Raw genomic sequence first — 22,903 nt, 5'->3', positions numbered from 1 at the left:
GGCCAATTTATCTCTACAATCAGACGTATTGCTACCCTACACTATTGCCTTGTCCTTTCTCTTTAACTTTCCAAATCTGCCCTCACGTGAACTCTTCTCCCGCACTATTTAGTTTAAAGGCCTCTCTGCACCCTTAGTTGTACGACTTTTCCCCAGTACTGGTGCCAGTGCCCCATGAATTGAAACCCACCTCTCCCACACCAATCTTTGAGCCACACATTCAACTGTCTGATGTGGTGACTTCATCTTTAAGTAACTTTACCCTTAAGAGACTAGGCCACTGATGAAACTGATGACATCACCATATATATATATAAAAATGCAAGAGACACCAACCACAATACACTTAGCATTCGAGAGAATTTTCTATGGTTGTATGGGTAAGAGATTCATTGCCTTCATTCATCTAAATTAAGAATGATTAGTATATCTACAAGACGGTCAGAACTACCCGAAGGAGCAGACAATTGCTTTTGGACCTTCAACATGTAGCAGTCACAGGCTGTGTGAGAGAGCCCACACCTTGAAGGTTGGGCATAAGAGGAAGCTCTGCCATTTATGGTTTCACCAGAACCTGAGGCCATGTGTCACTAAGAACGTTTCTTTACCATTGTCCTCATTTACATCTGCATTGAACTGCATTATTTTTTAAAGCTTTACATTTTAAAAGTTATCTTCTGATTCCTGTGTAAACCAATGGGTGCCAACTGTACCATAGATCAGCAACAAGGCTGGTTCATTCTTGTGATGCATTTCAAAAGCTGTTCGATGTATTGTTGCTGGAATATATTCTGCATTAGCATTTTTCAAGCAACACCATAATATCGATTTAATCCAGACATATCCCCTGGTCTGTGCACAGCCTGAATTGTTTTTTTTCAGCCCTAGACATGAGTTCTAACTTTGTTTTCTACCATTTTAACAAGTCACTAGGGTTGAGTGAAAAAAAGAGGTTCAGCATAAATGGACTCTGTAATGATTGATCTAGTGTCAAATAGTGTAATGCATAGCTTCTGAAGGTTAAGTAGTGTGCGATTTAGTGCTAGAATTTGCTTGTTGCAACCAGAAGGAAAGGTTAAGGAGTGAGAGGTGTCTAGCATTTGAATGTATAAGAGTGTGGAAATCAGAAAATAACATTGCCAGAATACTGGTTGAAAATTGCTTAGAATTGATTTCCTTATTACAATAAGAAGGATACTGAGTGGCTTTTGAAATTAAAATGTGTAGTGAAACTACCTACTGTCACAGGATAATTGCAATAGAGATGATTTGTTCTCAAATATAACATGTTGCAGTAAGCCCATATACTGTTCAGAAGTACTTTTTAAATGATTTGATGTTAAATGCACTGCGGCATATAAAGTAAGATCTTTCAGTAAAATAAACACTACCAGTTTCATTGTTGAAATGAACATCTAACAGTGTATTGCATCTTAAAGATTGCAGACAATCAATGAAAGCAATCGTGTTGATGTATTAAAGCAGACCCTAAAGTAACTTTTCAGTGACAGTATAATCGACTCTTGGAAATCTTAGCCAGGTTATTTAAAATTGTCTGTTCCTCCCTTCCTGCATGCTGATTTAATCCCCTGTATCTATCACTGCTGCAAATTGAATGCCTCATCAGAGGGAGCTTTTTAATTTTCTTTAATATAATTAACTTGACACGTCAGAAAATGAGGCTTCCACCACATTTCAACATAGCTGTGATGCAGAGTGGGAGCACATAGAAGAAGGTTGGCTGATTTCTTACAATTTATTGTAAGATCCTCTTTCTTAAAATTATGACTAAACTCTGGACGTATATTCTGGACAAAGTTATTTCATCAAAGTATAAACTCACTTAAAGAGTGGCAACAATGTCAGTGAAAGGGATTTTTAAATGACATATTGCTCCTATTTACTCTGCAGTGAATTGCCTACTTTGTTTGTGAGTAATAACATGCATTAGGAAGAAATAAGTGGAATTTAACCTCGGCTTGCGTCTTGATGCTCTGAAACAATTGGACCCCCACCTATTTTATTTTATCAAGGTGAGGTGGAGCATACAGAGGCACAGTGAGGCTGAAGTCAAACGGAACAATTGACATCAAGCTTTCAGCTTCACACCATGTAATATTGCAACTGCTATCAATATGTGCTTTCAAGTTCAGGCATACTGTTACCAGTACTGTAGTGCTAAATTTATGAACAGTTCGATCATTTATTATCACAGAGAAAATTAAATTAAGAGAAGGAAGGACAAAATTTGAATTTATGAGCTGCACTCCGCTGAGTTTAGTAGGTTAGTGAACAATATTTACAGAGGTTAATGAGAGGCGGGACTGACTTGTGCTCTGACTGTTCATACTTAGAATACCTTCAACTGTTTCAGAAGGCCCATATTACAAACATAAACTGTACTGGATATATTATTGACATTCTGAAATTCATGTTTTTAGCTTTTCCAAAGCATATAATGTGTTGCACAAAGTAGCTGGGCTTTTTTTTCTCGGTCTTTCAGATGATGACTTGATCTTTGGAATTCAGGGAAATGGAGACCAATGTGACATTACTTTGTTAATTCATTTTGCTTTAAGTTTTGCATTTGTTCTCCCCTCATGCTGTCTATCTACTCTCTTATGGAGATTTAGAAAAACAGTCAAATTTCATAGATTTGGAACACAGCTGAGAAGTCAATATCCTTCTGATAGTATTAAAAAGTTTCTTAAATTAGCTTTTATATAAACTCCAACACTGTTTACGAATGACCAAGGCAAGTAATTTTCTCATCTAGCTTTGTATTTTTGTGATTTTATATTTTCCTTGTGTTTTCCATTTTCATGATCCCCTTCACAGCACACTTCTTTTAGTCATGAGGATATACTGTCTTATTCATAGTCATGGCTTGATTGTTACTATTGACCTGGACTGCTTCCAAGGCACATCTGCAGTGATGGATAAATCACTTGTATAATTTGTTCTTGTACTGATAATACTATGTTCTTCTATACTGGTCCAGAGATAGGAAACTGTACATACAGTTGTGCACAAGGCTGATTGAATGCATGCAAGCTGTAACATTTTCTCAGGCTGAGAAGTCCACACGGTTTGGTCAGGAATATGATGATGTACTAAGTAATCCTGTCCTTTATTAGGATTTCTTATTTGAGATAGCTGACTAATTTTATTTGAACATTATACACATGTTCTATTACATGGAGGAAGAGTTGCATTGTTGGAGGTTCTTTCAGATGAGATGTTAAATTGATGAAATAAATAATATACAAAGAACAAAGAACAGTACAGCACAGGAACAGGCCATTCGGCCCTCCAAGCCTGCGCCGATCTTGATGCCTGCCTAAACTAAAACCTCCTGCACTTCCGGGGACCGTATCCCTCTATTCCCATCCTATTCATGTATTTGTCAAGATGCCTCTTAAACATCGCTATTGTACCTGCTTTCACCACCTCCCCCGGCAGCAAGGTCCAGGCACTCACCACCCTCTATGTAAAGAACTTGCCTCGCACATCCCCTCTAAACTTTGCCCCTCTCACCTTAAACCTATGTCCCCTAGTAACTGACTCCTCCACCCTGGGAAAAAGCTTCTGACTATCCACTCTGTCCATGCCGCTCATAACTTTGTAAACCTCTATCATGTTGCCCCTCCACCTCCGTCGTTCCAGTGAAAACAATCCGAGTTTATCCAACCTCTCCTCATAGCTAATACCCTCCAGACCAGGCAACATCCTGGTAAACTTCTTCTATACCCTCTCCAAAGCCTCCACGTCCTTCTGGTAGTGTGGCGACCAGAATTGCACGCAATATTCTAAGTGTGGCCTAACTAAAGTTCTGTACAGCTGCAGCATGACTTGCCAATTTTTATACTCTATGCCCCGACCGATGAAGGCAAGCATGCCGTATGCCTTCTTGACTACCTTATCCACCTGCTTTGCCACTTTCAGTGACCTGTGGACCTGTGCGCCCAGATCTCTCTGCCTGCCAATACTCCTATTTGTTTATAGTTTATAGTTTTAATATCCTCTAGCCATATATTATGAAGAGTAGGGAGATCGCAATCTCCTAGCCAACATTTTGCCCTCAACTAACAACACCAAATTAGATCAATCTGGGGATTCATCTCAATGCTGTTTGTGGGACCTTGATCTGTGCCTACAAAACAGTTGTGCTTATACTTCAAAAATGATTAATTGGCTTTGCAGCAATTGTTGACATTCTGAGGATGGCAAAACTGCTATATAAATGGAAGTTCCTCTTTGATTTCACCTTATTTCAATTTCCAGATATTTTTATTTGCTTTTGCACATTTGTATATTATCTGCCTTAATAATATTTGTGCTTTACATGGGAACCCAGAACAGGAGTAGACCATTCAGCCCATTGAGCCTGTAAAGAAAAGACAGACTTGCATTTATATAGCATCTTTCATGACCTCAGGTTGTCCCAAAGCGTTTTACAGTCGATGAAGTTGTTACGACCAGGTGAAAAAGAGGTCTAGGGTTCCCTTTCAGCCTTCACCTGGTCTTACGGTAACAGGGTTTAAATTTTTAAACATGACGTGTTTTTAGCTCCCCCTTGGTGAATCCTTGTTCACCACTTTCCAATTATAAAAAAAAAAGCACAAACAGGTTTTCTTAGGTTTAAAGAAGAAAGATTGAAATTTATTAAACTTAAACTTTAATTCATTTGACGCCTACAGATACATGACAAGTCCACACTAGCATGCATACGCGATACATACATGCAAATAGAGACAGAAAGAAAACAGAAGAAATAAAGTGGAAAAGTTTAAGGCAATATCTGAGGAGGTTTTTTGTGTAATGGTTCTTCGAGCTCACTGTAGTGTCCTTGATTGTAGATAGCTCTTGCTTTTCGTTGGGGCCCAGTATTCTTCTTAAAAATTGTTCGCTGTAGGTGACTTTTCTCTCTCGGGGTTCATGTGTCTTCACTGGATTTGGAGTTCTGTGAGAAAGAGATGGAGTGGGCCAACAAACAGGAGGTCTTCTTCAGTCCAGGAGCATTCTGCTTTCTGCAGGCTCTCAGTTCAAACTGTACAATTCAGAAAACCCCAGGTTGCCAAGCAGGTTAGTCATGTGACTAACTGGTCTGACCACGTCTTGGCTCTGTGGATTGTATCATCTTAGCAGGGAATGGAATGCGCTTCATTGCCTTCAATGTCTGTTAGTATGTAAATGTGTTTTTTTCCAACTAAAGTCTGGCAGTCCTTATAACAGTCCTTCTCTTCTTCCCAGCAACAATTTGAAATTTAATGTCCATGTGGCAAAATTAATATGCCTCATTCTTGGCAGGGGGGTGCCTACATGACAAAGTACTTTTGAAGTGTTGTCACAGTTGTTACTGTCAATCATGATTGATCAGTACCTCAATTTAATTTATCACTTTAGATCCATATCCCTTGAAACCCTTACCTAATAAAAATCTATCTAAATCTTGGAGCTTTTATTTGGCCTAATGCCTATGCCATTTTTGGGGAGAGAGTTCCATATTTATACTAGCCCTTATGTGAAGAAGTGCTTCCTGATTTCACTCCTGAATATCCTAGTTCTAATTTTAAGGTTGTGACTCCTTCACCAGAAGAAATAGCTTTTCTGTATCAGATCACCTTTATCATTCTAAAGTCAAATGAATACAAATGAAGTTTAGGTAATCTGACCTCATAATTTTAACCTTTTAAGCCCTGGTATAATTCTCCCACATCTGAATGTGCACTTCTGTTCACTTCCTTTTCAAAATGATCTCAAAGGAAGGATTAGGACAATATCACCTGCCATAATTCCAACTGGTTTTGCCTCAGGTGGCTGAACTTAATACTCTAAGCAGGCAAAGAAACTGAACACTGTCGGAAAACTGGCCTGCTAGGAAATAGGCCCATTTATGTTGTGCTATGTCCTCATCTGCCAGACCTACAGCTGGTGAACACTGCTATTCTCCCTTCCAAGCACCTGAGTTGTGCCACAGTTGGTGTGGTTGTCCCTTCAGTTTATTTAAATAAACTGACCTTGGGAATTCTGATTGGGTGAGACATGAATGCTTCTGGTGTTGAAGTCATCCAGCTCCTTCTTTCTAATGACAATCGAATAGGATCAAGGGTTTTTGGCCTCCTAGTTTTTTTTAAGTAGGGCAACGACATATTTTCAGAGTTTAAGCATGAAAATTGGTGATTCCATTAGATACCTTGTGCTAAAATTACTGACCATTGAACATAATTATCTAAGAACATAAGAAATAGAAGCAGGAGTAGGCCATTTGACCTCTAGGGCTGACTCCACCATTCAATAAGACATGGCTGGCCTGATTGTGGCCTCAACTCCAGCTTCCTGCCTAACCTATAACCCTTGACTCCCTTGTAGATCAAATATCTGTCTAACTCAGCCTTGAATATATTCAATGACCCAGCCTCCACTGCTCTCTCAGGTAGAGAATTCCAAAGATAAACAACCCTCTGAGAGCAGAAGTTCTTCCTCATTGCCATCTTAAATGGGAGACCCCTTATTTTGAAATCTAGTTCTAGATTCTCCCGCAAGGGGAAACATCCTCTCAGCATCTACCCTGAGGTGTTAAATTTTAAGTACCAAATACCTCGTATCTATTCAGAATATCTAAAATAAGTGAGTTTTAAATGCTTTGTTTTTGAAAACTTTTCAAAAGTGATCTTGAGGGTTTTGACAACATGCCCTGTTGCTGCATAGTGTTTCATTATTCATGTAGCATGTTGAAAGGGTTTCACAATATTTCTATTAAATGTCAGCTGCCTCATTTTGGATGGACATGAAATGCTGTTGCTTTCCAGTAATACAGAAATGTATTTGCAAAGTTTTCTTCCTGTGTATATTGTACCTATTTTAACACACGATCAAATGTTCGAATCAGCACAATGGTCATGTCAAACAGTGCAGATAGTTGTTCGGCCTTTGGATTTAATGACCAGGTAGGCATGTATCAAGCATTTTATTCATCTGAGGATGTTATTCTGTAAAGAAAAATAAATGTCTGATGGACTAATCAGAGCACAGATGAGCACTGTCCATTCCTACTTTGGTTGTCTTATTTTGAAAGAAATTGCACTAATGTTGATAACAGCACATAACATATAATGGTCTATCTAGCTAAAATCATGCTAATTTGTAGTGTTTGAAAACATCTAAGTAGAGTTTGGAAGGTTAGTGTTTTGTATCCTTATTATAGCAGGATTTTCACACTGAATTGACACTGTTAATCAGTAATGTTGCAAAATCCCTGAACTAGAGGAACCAAAATTGCATGCTGATTCTGTTACTCCAATAACTTTCCCAGTGCTTTTCACTATTATTTACATCAGAAACACTCAAGTGACCTACAAAGTGACATTACCAATGCGGTGGCCTCTGCTGATGGCCACTCCTACGAGGTGCTTCCTCTGTGGCAGAGGATGTGGAGGCAGACTGCTTGCTAGTGCCTGTCTGGGACTGAGATGCCCGTGGCGGTCGGCCTCAGTGTAGAGGTGCAGGAGGGCACTTCCAAAGGCTGCTGCACTGGCAATGCTGTGGGGCAGCCTCAGTCACAGGGCATGACTCCACAGATGCTTTTTTTTTTAGAGATACAGCACTGAAACCTACCACCTACCTATACTAGGGGCAATTTATAATGGCCAATTTACCTACCAACCTGCAAGTCTTTTGGCTTGTGGGAGGAAACCGGAGCACCCGGAGAAAACTCACGCAGACACAGGGAGAACTTGCAAACTCCACACAGGCAGCACCCAGAATTGAACCCGGGTCGCTGGAGCTGTGAGGCTGCGGTGCTAACCACTGCGCCACTGTGCCACCCTATGGGAGCAGATGATAATGATGGGGCCATTAGGGGTGGCCCTCTCATCGCGAACTGTTGCCTCCTCTGCCCTTTTGTGGCACCCTTCATCACTTGGAGGGGACCACCAGCTGGGGCACAGCAGCAGCCACTTCATGTCTCTTTGCACTATTTACGGCACTGACTGGTCACTACTACTGAATCTGGCATTCATCCTGCACATGTCTGTGCACCATTCCTGCATCCACTCTGAGTGATGCTGCACATGGCTGTCCAAGAGTTTGGCCACTCGCTCTATGGAGGAGCTCATGCGCCCAAAGCACTGAATCATTGTCGAGCACATGAGTTGAATGGACTCCTCCACTCTCATCCCATGACTCAACAGTGCCTCAGGTAACTCCAACATCTCACGCTGATTCTGCAGGTAGAGCTTCTTGTTTCATGACTCCCAAGGCTCTGCATCTCTATCCTGCTGAACAGGGCTGTGGCTGTCCTCCATCCTACGAGGGGGACTGCCCACAGCCCACTCTGCCTCCCCCAGATCCTTCACCCTGTACCACCATTTCAAATACCGCGTGAGGACCCACCGAGTTGCTAGTGTCTGCACTGGTGGAGGGTGCATTCGTGGGATGTGATGCTGCAGGATTTGAAGTGTATTGCTCCTCTGACTCCTCGGAAACTTGTTATTGTAGCGTGGACTCTTGCCACTCTGTATCTGGCCTTGTGGGAGACACAAGGGAAGAAGGTGAAAAGAGATCAGGGCAGACATCAGATGCCTCTGCTGCTTAAAATCATGAGATGGCTGCTTATGCATTGACAGCTTGTTGCCATGCATTCCCTGAACTTGCAAATGTTGAGATGTTTACACCCTGTCTACGGCGGATTCCCATTTCTCCATCCCCAACATCCCTGTGGCTTGACATTCTGGCCACATCCTGAGCTAGCTTCTCAAAGTGCATCAGCACCACGAACTGGGGCAGCCCATCGTCCAGGTGTGCTGTCTTGTCCTCCCTGCCGTTCAACTCCTCTTTGGCCTGCAAGGTGATGAAAAATACAATTAGTACAATGCCTCTCTCCCTTACCACTGGCAGCTTTCCATTCACATACGCTGCTGCAGTTTGCACACTAACCTCCTGTCCAACAAGCACTAGGGTTCCGGCCAGTGCTTATGGGACGTCAAGGCTGCTGAGCACATCTCTCCCAAGGTCAGGGGAATGCACCTCAGGATGCCCTTCTGATTTGCACTCTGGTGACTGCGGACCAGGAGGCATACCATCTGGGTCTTTCTTTGGACTCAATTTTCCAGAGCTGAGAAGGTTGGTGAAATGCTTTCAACACTGCACCCAGTTCCTCCTCACCATTCCTCTGCTACTGACCTTGTGAGCCACCTCCAGCCACACCTTCTTGGTCAGTCTTGCAGGTTTTCTGTTGCCACTGGCAGAGAACAGGATGTTTCGGTGCTCAGTCACTGCCTCCAGAAAGACTTCCAGTGATCATCAGAGAAACATGTGGGGGTTGGTTGCCCTGGCATGGGTACCTCCATACACACTGTCCTGTGCACAGCTGCTCCTTCCCTTTATTGGACCAATTGCAACCTCAACACTGGCTGCTACCCACCCTTTAAATCAGGCCCAATGCTGTATGAATCTCTCCTCCTTCCCACATCCGCCACCGTTATTTGGGGAGTGTCTGAGACTCTAGACCAATTCAATAATTTGCAAATTAAACTTGAAACGCATACGTGTTGCCACAGCAGTGCAGGGTTGGACCCCAGAAGTCATTATAACGTCTGGGTTCCGACTCTGGAATTGAAATCCTGCCCCTTGACTTGGACTTTTGAAATGCTTACCTTACAGAATGCTTGATTCCTTGAATGACTTTTCTAAATGAACTTGCCAAAAACCTAAAACCTATTTAGAAAGGATACTTAATGACTGTTGTAATAATTTAGATTTCAGTGTGCATTCTACAACCAGTTGACTGAAACCTAAAGTCACTTCCTAAGGGAATCACTTCATATTAATTTCAGTGTAAGTGAAATGTGAATAAAATTTTAAGGAACAGCATTTTTTTGTGCTAACAATTTAAATCCATTAGGTTCTAGATTGATACTGCAGATTCATTTCATTTTAGGATGAAAGAACAAGTAGAGAGTGGACACTTTTTCTATCCTTACCAATCAATTCACATTTAGTAATGTCTTCAGATATTTCTCATGTTGTGACACCGATATATGGCTCAGGCCAACTGCAATACTGGACAAATGAGTTACAGAATGCAAGCCTTTCTGTTGGGAATATTGAGGAATACATGGTTATTTGATTGCATCATTCAGACATGCAAATCCAATTAAACATAAACAAACAAAAATACTTGATAGGATACAATGAACCTAAAAGAACATTGCCAATTGTACTGTTACAAAGATTAGTTGTATCTCACAAGGCACCTCCATACCTCAGACAAATTTCCTCTTCGAAATCCATATGCCACGGTCTTTGTCCTAGACCAGTCAGAGACAGACATTATCAAATTAAAATTCACATTCAAGATTGTTTGCAGCCCTGTAACCACAAAGAAGTGAATCAAGTTCACCAAAAGTAATTTCATTCAGGATCCTGTGATCTTTTTTTTTCGCATTTATGAAAGAAAATAAGCAGAAAACAGACTTGAGTGATGATCATCAAAGAAATTAAACTGGCCTTTGCACATTTTTGTGCTTAGCTTGTGAAATGGATCACTGCAGCATTTTTTAAAAATGTATTCATTCATGGATGTGGACACTGACGGCAAGGCCAGCATTTATTGCTCATCCCTAATTGCCCTTGAGAAGGTGGTGGTGAGTCGCTGCCTTCAATTGCTGCAGTCCATGTGGTGTAGATATATCCACAGTGCTGTTAGAGAAGGAGTTCCAGGATTTTGAGCTAGTACTATGAAAGAATGGCGATATAGTTCCAAGTTAGGATGGTGTGTGACTTGGAGGGGAACTTGCAGGTGGTGGTGTTCCCATGCATCAGCTGCCCTTGTCCTTCTAGGTGGCAGAGGTCACAGGTTTGGAAGGTGCTGTCAAAGAAGTCTTGGTGAGTTTCTGCAGTGCATCTTGTAGATGGTATTGTGCACCAGTTGTGGAGGGACTGACTGGTTAAGCAGGTGGATGGGGGTGCCAATCAAGCAGGCTGCTTTGTCCTGGATGGTGTTACGACTGAGATGCGAGGAGTGCACTGACTTTTCTAGTGCCACTTCTTCACAGATCACAACATATATTTAAATGTTTACCCAGTTACTGATACAGTCAATCAGCGACTCTACTCTTTATCCCGGAATAAAAATACACCAACCAGGTTTCTTTAATAAACAACAAATTTATCAGTTTATTATAAAACAAGATGTAACCAGTAATGAAACAAAGTATTAACAGAGTGAAATATCAAAGTTCCCTTTTAACACACACACACACACACACACACACGTTAACCGGAAAAAAGAGAGATTTTCTTTTTAGAGTTGTTCCAAAAAAAACGACAGAAAAGAATACTTTGTCCAAATACTTGCTATTTCTTGAAGAAAAAAAGTGAAGATGTGGAAAGATGCCAGTTTTTGTTTTGGTTTGTCATCCCAAATACATGTAGATGGCTGTCACTGGGATCTTTCTACAACAGTTCTTTTCAGGCGATGTTTAAGATCAGTTTGCCACCATGGTACTTTATCAGTGGCAGGGAAAGTGGAGGACAGCCCTGCCATCCAGAAGCCAATTGAGCGACTTAAGATGCCAATTAAGGGCCGCTTCCCACAGCTACTAGCATTGTACCAGTGCCGGGTAGGCCATCCCGTGTATGGAGAGACTGCCTGGCGAACCCTGGCGGCCTCCCTGTGGGGTCATGGGTGGGGTGGGTGGGGTGTGGGGCTCTTTATCAGGCACTCTGGCCTATGGAGGGACCCCCAGCAGCAATGGCCACCCCTGCGGTAACCTCCATGCTCCCGCTCTCACCAACCCCACCCCCACCCACACTACACTGGGGCCTGCCTGACTGGCCCCATGACCCCAGACCTCACTTATCATTAGCAAAGTGGTGAATCTAATCCTGTTGGTGCTGTTCATGACAGCTGTGGACCCCTCCTGGTAGCAAGATAATATACTGCACTAAATGGGATACTGGCTATACTGCCTTCACATAGGTGTGATGCTCTGTTGGTATCCATCATTACAAGCAGGTCCAAGTTCACAAGGTCGTCAGCTGAGGGTTGATGTCTTTTGACACTCTCCATTGAAGAGTCAGTAATGAGAAATAACAGTGAACAGTATATTCTTGCAAGCTGGGGTGAATGTGGCTACTTTCTTTTACTTTTCTGCATCTTGTGAAAAATATCAGCCACGGCTCAGTATTACACTCTTGCCTTGGAGGCAGAAGGTTGTGGGTTCAAGCCCTTCTCCAGAATCCAGAGCACATTTTCCAGGCTGACATTTCAGTGCAGCACTGAGGGAATAATGCACTACTGGAGGAGCCACCTGTTGGACAAGACATTAAACTGAGCTCCATCTGCCCTCTCAGGTGGATTTAAAAGATACCACAGCACTATTTTGAAGAAGAGCGTGGGGAGCTCCCTCCACTGTCCTAGCCAAAATATATCCCTCAAATCACATCAATAAAACGTATCACAGAATCACAGAATAATACAGTGCAGAAGAGGCCCTTCGGCCCATCGAGTCTGCACCAATGCATTAAAGACACCTGACCGTCTACCTAATCCCATTTGCCAGCACTTGGCCCAAAGCCTTGAATGTTATGATGTGCCAAGTGCTCATCCAGGTACTTTTTATAGGATGTGAGGCAACCCACCTCTACCACCCTCCCAGGCAGTGCATTCCAGACAGTCACCACCCCCTGGGTAAAAAAGTACTTCCTCAAGTCCCCCTTAAACTTCTTGCCCCTCACCTTAAACTTGTGTCCCCTCGTAACTGACCCTTCAACTAAGGGGAAAAGCTGCTCCCTATCCACCCTGTCCATGCCCCTCATAATCCTGTACACCTCAATCAGGTCACCCCTCAGTCTTCTCTGCTCCAGCGAAAACAACCTAAGCCTATCCAACCTCTCTTCATAGCTTAAATGTTCCATCCCCCTAATGATCATATGGTCATTACCTAATTGCTGTATGTGGAACTTTGCTGTGCGCAAATTGGCTGCCATGTTTTCCTATATTACAACAGTACCGTTCAAATAATACGCCATTGGCTGCAAAGCACTTTGTGAAAGGCATTATATATAAGTGCAAGTTTTTTCTTTTGTTAAACTTCCAACATTAGACAGCTGTTGGGGGGGATGTGGAGGTGATAGCTATCGCAGGCCATCACCCTCCAATGTGCTGCAGCAACCAATCTTGATAATTTACTGCTCCGCACACCAAACATGCCATCCCTCTTCTGCAGAAGAACTGTTTGCTCATTACGTAAGAGCCCTTGGTGCCACTGCAGTTTGCCTTCATTTCTTTGCACTGCCTGACCCTTTAACTTTAAGTCCTGCAGTAGTGTGAGGTTTTCAGCCACATCCCCACCTGTTAGTGCAAACAGGCCAGTAATTTACACAGGACAGGAGAATTCCTTTCCCCCCGAATTCCCCCAACCCACCGAATTCCCCCAACCCAACAAACATAAAAACTGTGTGGTTTTGTGCGAAGATCATGATTACAGAGAAATATCAATATTTTTCTGGTCTTGTATAATTTTTGATCAAATTGACAATCCTATTTTAATAAAGCCACATCAGTGGCTAGCGAGGTGTGAAATAGAGGCTATTCCTTTGAAATTGGGGGACAGGGAATATCAGGAGTGAATAATATCAAAACTAGAGAGTACATTTTAAGATTTAGCACTTCTATCACAGGACTTCATACAACACGCGCATAATGGAAATTTGGGCCTGGAGGTCAACATGCCTGATTCATACATTTGGAAGATTTTCCAGTCTGTCATGAGCATCAAGTCATGAAATTTATCCCTCTGTGCCTGAAATGGGAAAATGTTCCATAAAATGAGAAATGCTAGAAAAGGCTCAGCAGTTCAAAGCAATATCTGTGGATACAGAGCTAATGTTTCAAATGGATGACCTTCCAATGCCCAGTGTTTCCATCTGTCAGGCAGACACCACCTGCCAAGACTGAGGCATACATTATTTTGCCACAGAAAGAGGTCAGACCAGTTTTAGCCACATGACTGACTGGCTGTTGCAGAGTTTTTGAACTCCCAACAAAGGATTAGCACAGAAAACACCGTGTGCATTTGGACTGAAAAGATTTCCTCCCCTGCCTATCTGCCTGCCTTCATCTCTTCCCACAGAACTGAATCTTGTGAAAACACGTGAAACTAAAAGAGAGAAAGATTTCCTACGTGCACAAGGTTTAAGACTAATACTGGGCCCCAACGAACCGCAAGACCATATCTTCAATTAAAGACGACAGCAAGCTCGAGAAAACAGTAACAAGAGATTGCCTCAAACTGTTCTACTTATCCTTCTGTTCTTTTTCTATTCCTATCTGCATGTTTATATCGCGTGTGCATGCTAGTGTGAGCATGTCGTATATCCATAGGCGTGAACCGTATTAGAGTTTAAGTTTTAAGATTTTAATAAATTTCCTCTTTCTACTTTAAACCAAAGAAAGCCTGTTTGTGTGTAGTTCTTCGCCATATAATTGGAAACTGTGAACAGGGATTCACACAAAGGGGAGCTCAAAATGCAGTGTGTTTAAAAATTAAACTCTGTTACAATAAGACCAGATAAAGACAGCAAAAGACCCCTAGACATTGCTCACCTGGTCGTAACCATCTATCACCTGAAATGAGCACAATGATAAAAAAAATTAAAGAGGTAAAAAGGTTAGCTTATGTGGAACAAACAAATAGAGAGGCAGAGAGTGGGCTGGAATTTCTTTGATTTGACTTGCACCAAAATTTATGCCTTTTTCAATACTGATCCTGCTAATAGCAATTTACACCAAAAATTCCTGAGAATCTTATCAGCATATGCCCGAACATTAAAAACTGGCATGAGATCAGCAGAAATCAGCATAAACAATCAGTACCCAAGGAAAGCGTGGAACATCTGCCATCTATCTTCAAGTCCCTGTTTGTCTTGTTATTAAAATTAAAGTTTGGAGCCATTAAACCGTCATTTATGCACATTAAGCATAGCATGTTTAAGACAATGCAAGTGTGGAAGCTTTTCTCTTTAATGTAACATATTCTGATGCTATTGAAAAACAAATAAAGATAGAGTGTCGGAATAGAAAGAAAAACTACCAAAAATCACTATTCTTCTTCTTCTTCTTCTTTGGCCTCCTTGTCTCGGGAGACAATGGAGGTGGTCAGTGGCTATAAAGGCCAATACTAGAGTGACAGACTCTTCCACAGGTGCTGCAGAAAAAATTCGTTGTCGGGGCTGTTACACAGTTGGCTCTCCCCTTGCGCTTCTGTCTTTTTTCCTGCCGACTGCTAAGTCTCTTCGACTCGCCACACTTTAGCCCCGCCTTTATGGCTGCCCGCCAGCTCTGGCGATCGCTGGCAACTGACTCCCACGACTTGTGATCAATGTCACAGGACTTCATGTCACGTTTGCAGACATCTTTAAAGCGGAGACATGGACGTCCGGTGGGTCTGCTACCAGTGGCGAGCTCGCTGTACAATGTGTCCTTGGGGATCCTGCCATCTTCCATGTGGCTCACATGGCCAAGCCATCTTAAGCGCCGCTGACTCAGTAGTGTGTATATGCTGGGGATGTTGGCCGCCTCGAGGACTTCTGTGTTGGAGATGCGGTCCTGCCACCTGATGCCAAGGATTCTCCGGAGGCAGCGAAGATGGAATGAATTGAGACGTCGCTCTTGGCTGATATACGTTGTCCAGGCCTCGCTGCCATAGAGCAAGGTACTGAGGACACAGGCTTGATACACTCGGACTTTTGTGTTCCGTGTCAGTGCGCCATTTTCCCACACTCTCTTGGCCAGTCTGGTCATAGCAGTGGAAGCCTTTCCCATGTGCTTGTTGATTTCTGCATCGAGAGACAAGTTACTGGTGATAGTTGAGCCTAGGTAGGTGAACTCTTGAACCACTTCCAGAGCGTGGTCGCCGATATTGATGGATGGAGCATTTCTGACATCCTGTCCCATGATGTTCGTTTTCTTGAAATTGATGGTTAGGCCAAATTCGTTGCAGGCAGCCGCAAACCTGTCGATGAGACTCTGGAGACACTCTTCAGTGTGAGATGTTAAAGCAGCATCGTCAGCAAAGAGGAGTTCCCTGATGAGGACTTTCCGTACTTTGGTCTTCGCTCTTAGGCGGGCAAGGTTGAACAACCTGCCACCTGATCTTGTGTGGAGGAGAATTCCTTCTTCTGAAGACTTGAACGCGTGTGAGAGCAGCAGGGAATAGAAAATCCCAAACAGTGTAGGTGCGAGAACACAGCCCTGTTTCACGTCACTCAGGATAGGAATGGGGTCTGATGAGGCGCCGCTATGCTGAATTGTGCCTTTCATATTGTCATGGAATGAGGTGATGATACTTAGTAGCTTTGGTGGACATCCGATCTTTTCTAGTGGTCTGAAGAGACCACGTCTGCTGACGAGGTCAAAGGCTTTGGTGAGATCAATGAAAGCAACGTAGAGGGGCATCTGTTGTTCGCGGCATTTCTCCTGTAGCTGACGAAGGGAGAACAGCATGTCAATGGTCGATCTCTCTGCTCGAAAGCCACACTGTGCCTCAGGGTAGACACACTCGGCCAGCTTCTGGAGCCTGTTTAAAGCGACTCGAGCAGGGAGATTCCATGGTATTTGTTGCAGTCATCGCGGTCACCTTTGTTTTTATAGAGGGTGATGATATTGGCATCGGGCATGTCCTGTGGTACTGCTCCCTCGACCCAGCACAGGCAAAGCAGTTCGTAGAGTGCCGAGAGTATTAGAAACATCGGAAATAGTGACTTCAGGTGCTGCTGCATCTCAGGTTTTGCTCTAAACATATATCTGTCCCTAACTACAGTAAATTCAGAAAACGCACATTCCCTGGTCTTTTGCATGCGGGCGGGGGTACTATGACTTGAGTGTGGTTTTGGCAGATGTAATGGAGGAGCAGTGCAAGCGATCTGTGAAATCTATGCATAGAGATATTTTGGCCTAAAACTGGCACACATCAGGCACGTTCAAATTTTTTTTTAGAGATTTTAAATGTCCTCAGAAAAAAAAAAGCTACAATTCTGCATTTGCCCCACAGTTATGCCAAATCTTTCCAAGAGATTCCAGGCCACAGAAACTAAGGAACAACAATAACTTCACTCATTCAGATATATTCAAAGAGAAAATTATGGTTTGAGAGCAAGGCTTCCAATGGAAACAAAACAAAGGTTTCAGTCCTATGTCTCAGATTCCATTTCTCAAACGAGCCTTAAAAAAGAAGCAAATTGAAAATGCCTGTCAAAAACAAACACCTGTGCCTGAAGTTTTCCTGTCCATAATTTTAGTGAAAAATCAACTTGTGTAGAAAATATAATTTCTAGTTTTGTCCTGTACTGATTTCTTGCTTTTCGTTACATGGGATATTATTACTTCATTGCCCATATGTTTTGAAGGAGTTGGACAAACTTTTATGATGCTTTTCATTAAGAGTGCTGAATGTAGAAATGCACCCTAGTATACTAATAATTATTTAACGAAGGCTTATCGTGAGAGGAGATTAGAGCAGCGCAAGTAGTGTAGGATCTGCTTGATTGTTTTTAATCCGAGTGCAAAGTACAAGGTGGAGAAAATGATTAATTCCTTGAACATTTATTCCTTTACTTGATGATAATACAGTCACAAGAATTACTTCTGTCAATTTTTGCCTGTTGGTTATGACCCTATAGATGTGAAATGCATGCAGAGATAACTCATCAAATCATTTGTTGTGCAAGATGACTCTGCAGTAGAAAATCATGTCACCAAAGTTTGAATAAAATTTGCAACGCTTTAAGCTAAAATCGACAAATTAATTTAGTTGCCCTTGAAAATTTCAAAGGATTTTTCACTCGAGAAAACACATTGAGGTGCTTGGCCAGTGCCTCTTCTCATTAGGAAGTACTGTCTTATGGCCAAACCGATGCCATTGTTACATCCAAGAACAAAGTGAAAAATGAAGAAAAGTAGAGCTTTCAAAGATGAATTGCTCTCATCAGCCTCCCTGCTGAGTAAAATCAAGTTGGCAAAGTGCCTAAACTGAAAACTTAAGATCTGATCCAATTCCAGGGCAAGAGATCATCGTGCATAAATACTTCATAAAGTGAATGAAATGCCAGCACTCCCAGAAATTTGCACTGACTGAAGATAGATGTCCTATGGCCTACTAGTCAGCAAGAATGGACTTAGATTCCAATCAGATGACCTACCTGAAGTCCGGGAATAGTTCATTTTAAATTAAAGCACTATAACTGAGTCACCTTTAATTGGTATTTTGAGTACTGTAGTACATTATTAAGTTTCACCCACGAATCTCAAAACCCATCATTATGTAGCATTTTCTATTTACGTAGGCAACCTCTAAACTTCTTGTTCACCTTAAAATCAGAACTGTTGATTGCCCATTTGAAATCTATAAACATCAGAGTCACGGTTTGATTCATCATTATTTACGTTTAGCAGATGAATTCTGAAATTAAGTTTAATAACTAAAATGTGATTTTTCAAGGTTTGTGTGTTTGTTCCTGTCAATGATAACAAATTTTTTTTTTAGTTTGAAGCTAATGAGTAATATGTGTGATCTTAACTACATTCTAATACAGTATATATACTGTATACTAAATTGAAAGAAGTACAAGTAAATCGCTGCTTCACCTGAAAGGAGTGTTTGGGACCTTGGCCCCAGTATACAGTATACTGTATTCGCTGCTCGCAATGTGGTCTCCTACAGTGGGGAGACCAAACGCAGACATCTCCACTCAGTCCGAAAGCTTGATCCCAAGCTTCCGTTTGCTGGTCATTTCAACACTCCCTCCTATTCTCATTCCCACATCTCTGTCCTGAGATTGCTGCAGTGTTCCAGTGAACATCAAGGCAAGCTCGAGGAACAGCACCTCATTTACCGATTAGACACGCTACAGCCTGCCGAACTGAACATTGAGTTCAATAATTTCAGAGCATGACAGGTCCTTCTTTTTATTTTTATTTTTATTTACTTTTTATTTTTTTATTTTTTATGTGTTTATTTTATTTTAGCTTGTTTAGTTTGTTTCTACTCTGCCTACCCACTGTTTTTTTTCATGTTTGTGCTTGGGGACAGGCTGTTCAGTTTTCTGTCAATTAACACCCTCTCTGTACTAACACTTTGTCTTTCATCACACCATTTACATACCATTTGCCTTTGCTCCATGACCTTCTGGTCAGTTATTCTCTGTGACCTTGTCCTATCAACACCTCTTTTGTTATCTCTTGCCCCACCCCTGCTTTACTTGCTTAAAACCTATTACATTTCTAGCCTCTGCCAGTTCTGATGAAGGGTCACTGACCTGAAACATTAACTCTGCTTCTCTCTCCACAGATGCTGCCAGACCTGCTGAGTATTTCCAGCATTTCTTGTTTTTATTTCTTTATTTCTCTATCCTCCTTTTAAGACGTTCTTTAAAATCTACCCCTTTGACCAAGCTTTTGGTCTCTTGTCTTGATGTTTCTTTCTTTGGCTTGGTGTCAATTTTTGTCTGATTGAACTCAGTTGAAACAACATGGGATGTTTTGTTACGTTAAAGGGGTTATATAAATGCAAGTTGCTGTTGTGAAACCATATGCGGTATTAGATTTCCATGTAATACAACCATTAGACCATTAGGTTATTCTTACTGTGAATAAACATACTTTAAAAGTACTTGTTATAATTTTTTTTAAAACAAGCACCTTCCATCACTAGTGTGGCAGGATCCTTTTCTCAAGCAGTATGAATTGTTGCTCCCTTTGAAATTTGGCATTTTTGCATCTGTCCTGATGAGTGCAAGACAAAAAAAGTCAACAGCATATCTTTTTATGGCAATACAACAATATAAATGGCAGCCTTTGAATCTCTTTGGCAGCAGAGCTATCCAACTTCAAAGCATCCAAATAATTACAAATTTGAGCTTTTAAACTCTCATTGGAGGCAACCAAGATCAGACTTTGTGGGATAAAATAGTAAATTAGGATAGAAAGAGGAAAACTCTAAACACTGCCATTAATTAAACTCTGACAGGATAACTAATGAAAGGCTTAATTCAAGAATTCTTCACACAAAGAGTGATTGGCATGGAATGAACTTCCCAATAGGGCAACATTGGCTGAATCAACAGAACCACTCAAGAAATAGCTGGATATTGTGATGGATAACTGTAGGTTATTTCTGTGTAGTTGATCTAGCATGGACCTCCTACATCTGTACTTAAGTTTTGACTTAAACCTACTCCATTTAAAGCAGAGACTTGCCTCACTATGGATGGCTATTAACAAACTAAACAAACTAAATGAGCTTAATCACAATTTTTAAAGCACCAAATCTTCTTGCCCGTATAATGTACATCTCATTGCAATCTTCTGGCCATTCCAGGCAGATGAAAGGATAGGAACAGAGGAACAGGAGTTTGCCATTCAGCCCCTTACACCTATTCCTCCATTCAATTAGAGCATGGGTGATCTGTACCGTAACTCCATCAACCTGCCTTGTCTCCATAACACTTAATATTCTTGCCTAATAAAAATTATCATTCTCAGTTAAGAAATGTTCAATTGACATAGCCTTTTGAGGGACAGGATTCCAGATTTCTGTGACTCTCTGCAGGAAGAAGTGGTTCCTGAGATCACCCCTGAACAACCTAACTCTAATTTTAAGTTATGTTCCCTTGTTCTGGATTCCCACACCAGAGGAAATAGTTTCTCTCTATCTACCCTATCAAATCCTCTAATCATCCTAAACACATCAATTATATCACTCCTTAATCTTCAATACTCAAGGGAATACAAGCTAATCTATGCAGTCTGTCCTCATTTACCCATTTTAGCTGAAGCATCATTGTGGTGGATCTGCGTAGCTCCCTCTAAAGCGCTCTCTAATGAGGCAGCATAATTGGAATCTCTGAATTGAAAAGCAGAAGCAATCGCAAGGGAAAATAATGATCTGTTACCATCGAGGTTTTATGAAATAAAGGTGAGGCTATCAACGCTCAGCATTATTGAGGAGTAAATCAGGTAATAATTTCCAGCATCTACATTTCATATGAAAAATCAGAAATCCAGAGTTGGTGCTGTACCAGTATTTTGCCAAGAGACTTGACATTCAAATGCACACAATGGTGTGAAGTTGGGGTACTTTCATGATTGATACCCACAAAACACAACTAAAAGCTAGGGCTTGTCAATGTAACTAAGTGAATTTTTAATAGTGTGATAAATCGTAATCACTGCCAAACAACCTCTCTGGCACTGAAAATTAACTTTTATTATAGTGGAGACTCATGCCTGCATATTTTAATTATTGTTGGAGATTTTACAATTTAAATACATATTTTATTTTTTCTTCCTGAATCGTTTTCTTTCTTAATCCAATATTTCTTTCCCTCTCTGTGATTTTGCTTTCTGTATATAATTTGAGATTAACTTCTACTTTACACTTCTTGGTTTAGACTTTGTGTATGTCAAGAAGGTTTCTTCAATCTGATTGTTTAAAGTCATACACAGTTGCTTGCCCTGTTCACACAGGTCCCAGATGCCATCTCGAGAGTGCTGCACTATTTTGGATTTCTAATCACGACATGTTCCAGTTCAAAAACTCATAGGATATCTGTGGACAAGTACGAGTGCTAATTGCAAAATCCAGGCCAACGTGTGCAGCTTGAATATTTGGCTGAAGAAGATGTTACATTGCAATGAAATTCTGTTTTTTTTCATCACTGCCATCTCTGCCAGCCTGAAACTCGCAATAAGAGGAATGCAGTGAAATTGTGGAAATGGATCTTTTAGTGCATCCAATAAAATAAACAATTAATATGCTTTTGTCACATTTTTGTGTGGGGCTTCAATACGCATAGCAAGTGGTGAATGTAGAAATGTTATTAGTTCCCAGCAAGGCTACTATAAACAATATACGCCAGGTTAAAAACAGACAGGTTACTCATTTGTGGAAGTGCGTGTGTGCACCAACAAGCAAAATGCAAAACTACTTTGAATTAAATATGAACAGGAAAAAATGTCTGGAGAACAGTTACAGCTTTTGAAGCCTCTTTGTTAGCCTAAAGACATCTGTGGACACACAGGATTTGGCCAGTGGCACTGACAGATGTGAGCCATCTTCAAAAGCAATTCTAACCAAACTGAGATATCTGCCCGAAAGGTGTTTTTTCTGTATTTATTATTTTTCAAAAATTGGTGACTGCAGGATTACTTTGGTTCAAAATAATAAAGTAGTCAAAGACACTAATGCGTAATGGGTAACAAATAATTGTTTGGAGTCCTTTTGGACTGTCTGCTCAAAGGTTCAAAGCTGATTCCTAGCTAATTCCTAGATTCAAAGCTAATATGAATTTATTTAGGCATAAGTGAGACTTAATATACTCAGTATTTGAGCATCAGTTTTCAGGGTACAATTGAGTCTTACATTACTTCTATTGTGCCCTGGGTAGAAGCTGCTACTGTAAATGTTCATGCCCTCTGCCTTTCGCTTCTGGCCAGTTTTCTGCGTTTCTTCTGAATTACCCTGAAGCTTTCTACCCGATTGTTCTTTGGGACCCCTTTTTTATATCTTTGCTACAATTCAAAAACTATTGAGCCTTGTTAAACCAGTCAGTAGTTTACACGCAAAACCAATTATCTAATTAAGAAATGCAACATACACAATGTCCCTTCTTGCTCAGGTTTCAATCTTCTGACCCCCACTTACATCATTTGTTTTGAGTATGAGGACAGTAATTAGGCAGAGCTGAGGCAACAGAGAGGGGCATGTTTTCACACTGGAGACATATGGTGTCCTTGATGGTTAATGGTCCCTGTGAAGCACCCATTATTCGAGCCCTTAGCAGAGATACCATCACTCTCTTTCTTTTCTCAGAATTTTAATGAGGTTGTAGTTGACCTTGG

The sequence above is a fragment of the Heterodontus francisci genome, chromosome 14 (genome assembly GCF_036365525.1).
Source record: "Heterodontus francisci isolate sHetFra1 chromosome 14, sHetFra1.hap1, whole genome shotgun sequence".
NCBI classification, from domain to species: Eukaryota; Metazoa; Chordata; class Chondrichthyes; order Heterodontiformes; family Heterodontidae; genus Heterodontus; species Heterodontus francisci.
This window is presented reverse-complemented; position numbering follows the sequence as displayed.